The sequence below is a fragment of the Salvelinus sp. IW2-2015 genome, unplaced genomic scaffold (genome assembly GCF_002910315.2).
Source record: "Salvelinus sp. IW2-2015 unplaced genomic scaffold, ASM291031v2 Un_scaffold8133, whole genome shotgun sequence".
NCBI classification, from domain to species: Eukaryota; Metazoa; Chordata; class Actinopteri; order Salmoniformes; family Salmonidae; genus Salvelinus; species Salvelinus sp. IW2-2015.
In genome coordinates this window covers 1-8,781 of record NW_019949393.1, presented here as the reverse complement: position 1 = coordinate 8,781, position 8,781 = coordinate 1, and the positions used below count along the sequence as shown (strand labels likewise).

At 40.8% G+C, this 8,781-nt stretch overlaps 2 long non-coding RNA genes across 3 annotated transcripts; one reads left to right on the top strand and one right to left on the bottom strand.

The window, feature by feature from the left end:
• The first annotated feature begins 418 nt into the window (after positions 1 to 418).
• LOC112079475 (uncharacterized) lies at positions 419 to 3,627 on the top strand. Its single transcript, XR_002895957.2, has 3 exons — positions 419 to 773; positions 1,590 to 1,686; positions 1,812 to 3,627. It is a non-coding gene; the product is annotated as an uncharacterized lncRNA (long non-coding RNA).
• On the bottom strand, positions 1,676 to 4,707 carry LOC112079476 (uncharacterized). 2 transcript variants are annotated; one of them, XR_002895958.2, is made up of 3 exons: positions 4,559 to 4,707; positions 2,424 to 2,541; positions 1,676 to 2,275 (listed from the first exon to the last, which is right to left on the bottom strand). It is a non-coding gene; the product is annotated as an uncharacterized lncRNA (long non-coding RNA). The 2 variants fall into 2 exon arrangements; XR_002895959.2 differs by having other exon boundaries at positions 4,586 to 4,707.
• Positions 4,708 to 8,781: the final 4,074 nt, after the last annotated feature.

The window sequence follows — 8,781 nt, the reverse complement described above, 5'->3', positions numbered from 1 at the left end:
ACCTAGGATAGGATAAAGTAATCCTTCTGAGACTTGAAGTAGGGTTTCCCCTTGCTCTGCAAGGGCCGCGGCTTTTGTGGAGCGATGGATAACGATGCTTCGTGGGCGACCGTTGTTGATGTGTGCAGAAGGTCCCTGGTTCGCGCCCGTGTCGGGGCGAGGGGACGGTTTAAAGTTATACTGTTACACACACATGCATAACAACACAACACAAATACATACACATTACTCACACACACACTTTTACACGCATCATTTGCTGCTGCTACTAGGTTGTTTATTTTATTCACATTATCTATCCTGATTCCTAGTCACTTTACCCYGCCTTCATGTACATACACTATATATACAAACGTATGTGGACACCCCTTCAAGTTAGTGGATTCCGCTATTTCAGCGACCCCCGTTGCTGACACGTCTATAAAATCGAACACACAGCCATGCAATCGCCATAGCCGAACATTGGCAGTAGAATGGCCTTACTGAAGAACTCAGTGACTTTCAACATGGCACCATCATAGGATGCCACCTGGTACTCCCTGTATATAGCTCCATTCTTGTGTATTTTATTCCTTGTTTTACTATTTTATTTTTAAACTCTGCATCGTTGGGAAGGGCCTGTAAGCAAGCATTTCACAGTAAAGTCTACACCAGTTGTATTCAGCTCATGTGACAAATAAAATAATACCCATAAAACCTAGCGGTCAAACACAAAATGGTGCCAATCGGGTGTTTTTAACACTCATTTTAGAACCACTTCTCTCTCGGACAAGGTGACTTTTATCAAATATATATGGCTCTATTTACTCTCAGATTATAAAAAAGGTCATTAGCATCAAAGTAGACATCACGCAAGACTGCAAACTCCTGCATCATCTCTAGCCGACACCTTTGCTGTCAGCTATCTAGCTAATAGCTACCTTGATCCAAAACTAAAGATATAGAACATTTTAATTTACTGTAAAATATTTTATTAAGCTAATATTTCTTAGCTTTTTAATGCAATTGGTTTTGTGTCTTGTACAAAATACTGTCCTAGTAGCAGCCAGATATGTACAATTTGCCACGAATACTAGGTTAGTTTTTGCATAGAAGCTAGCAAGCTAACGTTAGCTACCTAGATATTAGCAACATATCTTTATTTATTTGACCAGATCTTCTATATTTAATCCCTTATAATTTCTGCCAACTATATATTATATGAACGACATGAAATCCATTTCAAGTCATGTAATCGGGAATGCACTGCTGTATTAATTCCTGAACTAATTTGTTGACATGTTCTGTTGCAGATTCAAAGCCAGATTAACGCATTGCAGATCTATATTCATKAATAAATAAGCATATTTATTTGACAAGAATGCACCTAGTCACCCAGCAATCATGTCAAACTTCTGAACTCCAACAATTGCAWTGTTTAAAAAAATCTAAATAGCAAACAATGTATAGATAACATACTGTATAAACATCTGACTTGAAGTAAAGATTAAATTATTAATCAACGTCACAAACCTGTGACATCGAAAAGCACCATATGATCTATTATTACTATGCGAGAGCTGACAGATTCTTCTGCTTTTCATTTTTAGGAATTAGACCACAAATAACACAAAATGTAAAACAGCATATTGTGATTTTTGGTGGGTGAGTTACAAACGGAAAAATCAACTGGATGCTTAATTTAAGGTAGGTTTAATTTTAAAAAAAAAGTACTAGATCAACTCCAGCAGAATGAGATAATCATCTAACATATTCAGAACATGGAAGCCATGCCTAAAGTAATGTCAACACTCATCTTGTCAATTTAACAGGTCCATGTTGCTGCTGTCAATTGTGAGAAGAACATTTACCACTGCATTCAGTCTGAACCCCAGAATAAGCAGGACAGCATTACACAGGTGGAAAAAAAGCTTGCAAAAACAGTACWYCACAACACTGAAATGTGTTACTGAGTCTAGATGTTATCAAATGAGGGGAAGAACAAGTGAAGGAACCAGTATAGGGAAAATGGGTGACGGTAGGGTGGGTTTATTGAGGGAAGATGGAGAGTTCCAAAGAGTCCGAAGTTGAGGGAACATAAAAGGCATAGTGTGGAATAAGGGGTAGCTAGAGGGATAGAATAAACATAAAAAAGTGGTTGCTGCTGTGCTTTTTCACCCCTTGTAGGTCGTTGTCACAAATATCTGGCCCATTTCCAATCACACGGGGTCTCAGCGCGTGTCCCTCAACGTCATTCAGTCTCAGTTGCAGCATTCAAATCATGCTCATCGTGTGTCTGAATCGCAACATTAAAGATGAGTGATCACAGCATTTTAACAAATTGAGCCTTACACAATACAAATTAAGAATTGAGGACAGCATTTTGTTGACAACATGGTGGTTTACACTATGTCTACTGTGTGTGAATGATGGAAGAATCTTACCCCAACCAACAGCTGTAGGTCCATTTGAGTGTGTGGTCACTTAGGCCTGCATATCAACCAGTACTGGGACCATTAGAGACTTGGGATGCTTGCTGCTTGAATGTCTTCGGGTCTGTGTCTATAAAGATCAAGTACAAAATGGAGGAAGTTAGTCTGTGGCTTAGATTGAGTTTAAAGTTGACACAAATGGAAAACTAAGAAATACGATGCAACAAACTACTACACATATGAAAGACTGCACCACACAGGCCAGTACAATAGCCTACACATGGAGAAGATCTGAAGCTTTTGTTCCAGCCCATCTCATACATGATTACAAATCATAGCCTATCGCCGTGATTAATTATGTTGATTATTTAAGTCAGGTGTTAGAGATGGGCAGGAACAAAACCCTTCATACACTCAATGACTGAAACAGACCAAAGCCAAAGAAAATTGTTCCAGGTTGAAACAGTTTACCTAGTTAAGAGGTGATAAGACAGGCACACTTATTGGTTCTTGAATACAGAAGGTGCAACTAAGGTTTGCAATTTGGCATCAATAACGTAACAGTAATTGTACCCCCCCCCCAAAAAAGTGAATACCATTTAATTTAAAACCCACCATAGGAGGTAGGACTAAATAAGGTTACATAACCTTGCCTACTAGCTATACTAATGATCTGCTGTCCAGAGGGTAACAGAAAACAGATCAATGTCTTCCCATAGTACAGTAAGCACACTCTTGACTCAAGAGAGGATACAAATYAGTTGATCTCTGAAACCTCTCAAAAAGCCAGACCAAAATAATACAACTAGCTAAAGTAGCTACAAGTCAAGTAGTACTTGAAATAGGCTACCTACCCCTCACCCACAGATACAAACATAAGAACACCTTGCTTCACCACCTAAGTTAACTCGCTAGCTATCTAGCATGATAGACTGTTGGTTTGTAAAAGCCAAAGAAAGTTAAACTACACTGAACAAAAATATAAACGCAACAATTTCAAAGATGTTATTTTTCATATAAGAAAATAATTCAAATTGAAATAAATTCATTAGGCCCTAATCTWTGGATTTCACATGACTGGGAATACAGATATGCATCTGTTGGTCACAGAAACCTTAAAAAAAAAAAAGGTAGGGGCATGGATCAGAAAATCAGTCAGAATCTGGTGTGACTATAGAGTACGAGTCATACTACCCATTAAAACCTTGCTGTCCAATCGTTTCTTCACAATTTTTCCCATAGGGGATTTTAGAAACACTTAAAATAAGGGCTGTGTTTTGTGTAGCCTTACACAAAAAGTGACGTTTTGATAACCGCGTAAATCTCTCTAGGACAAGATTACTTATATTTGCCTGTATTTACACCACAAAAATGAAATGCTGATAATATGGCTATCATAAAGAACTACAAATGCCATGATCTGGGTGAGAGCCGAATCGAGGCAAAGGTAAGAATCTCTGGAATAATGTTAGCTAAATGTAGTTGTGAATAAATTGAGTAAGATGGACAATTCTGTGCAAGTTTTATATTGGTGTGTAAGAAATTGTATAAGATACTGGTAACTTGTTTTAACCACTTCTCAACATAAGCTATTCTTGGCACAACATGGCACCCATCCCACTACTTTGTCAGACCACACACACATCCCCTCCCCATGAATAGGGCCTGTGAAAAACAAACGCACATGCAGGATGCCTTTGGATGTGACCTAGGACAAAGAACTGTGTGAAAAGCCAATGGAATGTCGACATCAGGCCGAACAGGACTACCCACGACCCAGATCGACCAATCGGAAGACCAGACGACAAGATCAACCTACTTTGCTTGTTGCCTATATAATCTGTATGTACTGCTTAGAGGGCCTCTCTTCCGACGATTTCATACAAGTCAGACAGAAGGAGCCGTACTGTACGATTTACTAAGATATTTTACATATTAATAAAAGGCCTTATTATATAATAATCCACCTCGTCCTATGTCTCCACTTGATCTCCTGTCTCCAATAAACGTTTTACTAACAGTGTCAGCTAGAGGTGACGTGCAGGAGTTTGCAGGGATTTGTAGTCTTGCATGAATGTCTACATTTGTGCTAATTAGCATTTTTGAATCTGAGAGTAAATAGAGACGTGTATGTTGATAAAAGTCACCTTGTCCGAGAGATTTTTATTTTTTACCCCAATTTCATGGTATCCACGTTACAGTCTTGTTTTCATTGCTGCAACTCCCGTACGGACTCGGAGGAGCGAAGGGGGTGCGTCCTCCGAAACACAACCCAACTAAGCCACATTGCTTCCTGACACAAAATATTGCTTAGCTAAACCACCTAACCCTGCGTACTAAGCTGCACCAATATGTTGACGAGATACGAGGCTCCACTCTGTCTTGAGTTACTGACCTAGTATCGAGCAGTAATCGTCTACGGCAAGATGAGGACCTCTCTAGCAAGCCCGGCCCGCAGTTACAATGGAGCAAGAGTGTGCTAGTGTACGTAAATAACGCAAAGCAATCCCATCCAACGCTATAACGCCGGTACTAAGACTCGTCCGTCTGTTGCTCTCTAATTGCGTATTGGTGCTCAGCATGCTGCGGTCCCATGTGGTTTCTCTCAGTCGGTGTGAGGTCCTGTCTCGTGCGACAGAGCCGGGCTCGACTGAATCCCTGACTCTGACTACGATTGTACCAGTTGCGTTTTCACAGCGTAGGTCTCTCTTGATAGTCTCAGATCCACCATCTCCAAAGACGCAGTCGATGAGCGGATCGCAAATAAAAATTTTGCGCACTATATGTCTGTTTCAACAGCGCCTAGTGGTCCGCGATAGGCGGAGATGGTGCAGATGAGTGTGTGTGGGTCTGACAAAGTAGTGGGGATGGGTGTGCATGTTTGTGCCTCATATGGAAATATTAGACTTTTGTGTTGTAGAGAAAGATAGTACTAAAAACATATTATAGTCTATCTATCCATGTTACACTCATAGTTATCAATCTTCTTGTAACTAACCCATACTTTCTTACAATACCAACACAAATATCATTGCACAAACTTGCCAGCATGAAGTATGTCCTTGCCTTAGCGCTCATGACATTTATCATAGGACCGTTACAAATGCTACACTCAACAATATATTACTCAGACTGCTTTCTGGTTACCTCGCTTGTACTCGAGTCTCTCTTGGCTAGCTTCAACTCCAGCGATCATGGCATTGCGGTGTTATGATTCTATAATATGATAGACCAATCTGAGTTATCAGGCATTGTCGACATATTTGTGTCCGATGAATATAGAGTGACTCACAATATAGGATGGTCATACTCATCCATCTATCCCTTAGAAAGATGATTGAACAATGAAAGTCCTTTTGCCCTTTTCACATAGCTGCCGTGCTTATTTACAAACGTCATCTGTTTATGGGACAAACTGGTGTTAACAGGCTCTACACTCATCACAGCCCTGTCTATTAATATAGTGTTCTAACTATGCATCACGGACCTTCAATGAGTTTGAAATAAATTATGCATGAAAAGAAGAGATATCTCGATTTTTTCTGGTGGCGAAGACAAGGATCTATATCGGTCACAAACTTTTAATCAATGCTCGAGTTATTATGCTGATAACAATATACCTCCTCCACGCTAAGAATTGCGTGAGCTGACTCGTTGTCTGATCTGCGAATTGACCCCTATCTCTTATTTTTTCTGTATTCAATCTGTCTGTCTCTGTAGAAATTCAACAAAACTGCGGCCATATCGTTTATTACCCACGCAATGTCCACTGCGCGTGTATGTGAATTTGGCTTTTCTATGAATCAAGGATTAGGAGGCCTAATGAACTGTATCTTCTCTCTATTTGAGGACTCTTCTTTTTTAATTCTTTATACACTGAAACTGCCTATATACATATATGCTTATGACCTAATGTGTTTCCCAGTTCACTATTTAATATTTTCTGTTGCTAGTTGTATGTTTGTTCAACCTGCTTCGCTTGGCGTTTTACTAATCACAATAACATGTTCGAGGTTCTCATCTAGCATAGATAGTTAGAGCTGATGTTTTAACCTTATATCTCGTGACAGCAAGGTGTTCTATAGATTGACCTTGTGATCCCTATTATCTTTCTCTGCTAGCGACAAGATTGTACATCTATACAGTGTGGTATGTCGCAGGCTTAGGCGCTCAGCCCTATTTCAAGTGAACATATACTCAGTCGACTACCTTCGAATCTTGCTCAGCTACTCTCTATGCTCGTTAAGTGAATACACCTCTTGTCCGGCTTTTTGGAGAGGTTTCAGAGGATTCACAACTCTGTATACCTCTTCGTTGTACGTCACCTCTCACCGTGAGTGTGGCCATTTTTTGATGGGATCTGAAAGTTAATTTTACTGTGATAGCTGACGACTGCTGTGCCAATAATATTGAAATGAAGCAGCTACTGCTCGGTGCGTCACGTTGATTGTGGGAAATTAGTATTTGGCTTACTGTACTTAGGCGTGTGTGTAAAAGAAGACACTGTTCTGGCGTTTGCTTCTCACTCTGGGACAGTCAGTATCAGCTTGTCTCTCACTGAGTATGCGCGCGGAGAGGTACCTCAGAGCTCCTTATACGTTCACATACCTCCATTATAGGTGAAGTTCAATTGAATCAATCTGCGCTATTGCGGACCTCTCCGTGTATATGAGGAAGACGTGTACTCGCGGGGGCCGTAATGTGCAATGTCACTGCTACGTTATTGATGCCCATAATAGTGATCACACATCACCTTAAGTTGCAACTTCCATTATGGTACTCTCAGAGAGACCACAATCGATGCTGGCGCGACCTGCGTCTTATCAGCCATGCTCTCTAACTACGGTGTGTAGAACGTTGTGTTCTTACAAACACAGGCGATACCAAATTATGTTCGCCTTGAGCTATGAAGGTCTACTGTTCACGTCCTTAGTTAGTTTATATAGAGAGGTGTTGTGTTCCTGTCCTCATCAAAATCTCTTCACTATCAGAGCGCTGAAAACTATTAAGATATAGGAGTCTGAGAGCGATAAATTATCACACAATCGGAACCATATGGCCCGTTATGTTGATCTGCTAGGTTTCATGATAGAGTGCAAGTTATGATGTGGGAATGCAGGCCTGTTCACAAACTGAAAGTGCTTCAGATCCTTCGTCGCGTTCTGTAGGCTTATTTTGTACTGTGGCCTGTGTGGTCCTCTCAGCTATCTGCATGTCACTATGGTGGTACGTAACGATCATAGTTTCGCACTCGTGTATTTGCCTTATAGTTACTGTCCATTTGCGTGGATCAACTCTCTAAGGACTGCCATCTCTGATATATATATGAGCCATCATGGAATCTGGATACTTCCTCCATTTTGTGTTCACTCGCATTCTTATACTGTTATGACAACGATCTCGGCATATTAGGTTAACAATGCGACAAGCAGCAAGGAACTCATCGCACAGCTCACTCTAGCTAGGTTCGGTCCGCTACTAACGCTGCGTTCGGATACTCGCACGAGCGCATCTACAACAGTGAACCTAGCACACCTCCATCAATGTGACCTACTGCTGTGGTTGGGGTAGGGATCTTCCATCATTCACACACAGTAGACATAGTGTAAACCACCATGTTGTCAACCAAATGCTGTTCCTCAATTCTTAATTTGTATGTGTAAGGCTCAATCTTGTAAAAGCTGTGATTCACTATCTTTAATGTTGCGATTCAGACACACGGATGAGCTGAACTGATTGTTGAATGCTGCAACTTGCAGATCTGAATGACGTTGAGGGGACACGCGCTGATTAACCCCGTACCTTGAGATGCAGAGCATAGAAGAATTGTTGAGAACTGTGAGGAAAGCTTGTCCCGCAAAGAATTTATTGGCAGTGAGATTCATTACGAGCACAAATCCTACAAGCGGGTGAGAAAGGGCACAGCCAAGGGCACCATAAACCACTTTTTTATGTTTACGCATGTAATCATGTCTGAACCATCAGGGGTGATGGCGGGTTGGGATGAATAACACGGCAATGGGCATCAGGATTCTCGTTTCACTGTATCTCTGTTGCATTAAACTTTCCTTCGATAAAATGCCAATCGTGTTCATTTCTGTCTGTAGTTTATGCCTGCCCATACCATAACCCCACCACCACCATGGGGCACAATTGGCACGCTCCCTCAAAACTTGAGATATTCTGTGCATGTGTATGTGTGGACACATTTTTAGTAGGCCTTTTATTGTTCCCCAGCACAAGGTGCGTTTGTTTAATCAGTTTAATAATATGCCCACACCTGTCTGGTGATGGATTTATCTTGGCAAAGGTAGAAATGCGCACTTAACAGGGAATGTAATTCAAATTTTCTATTGTTGCACAACCATTT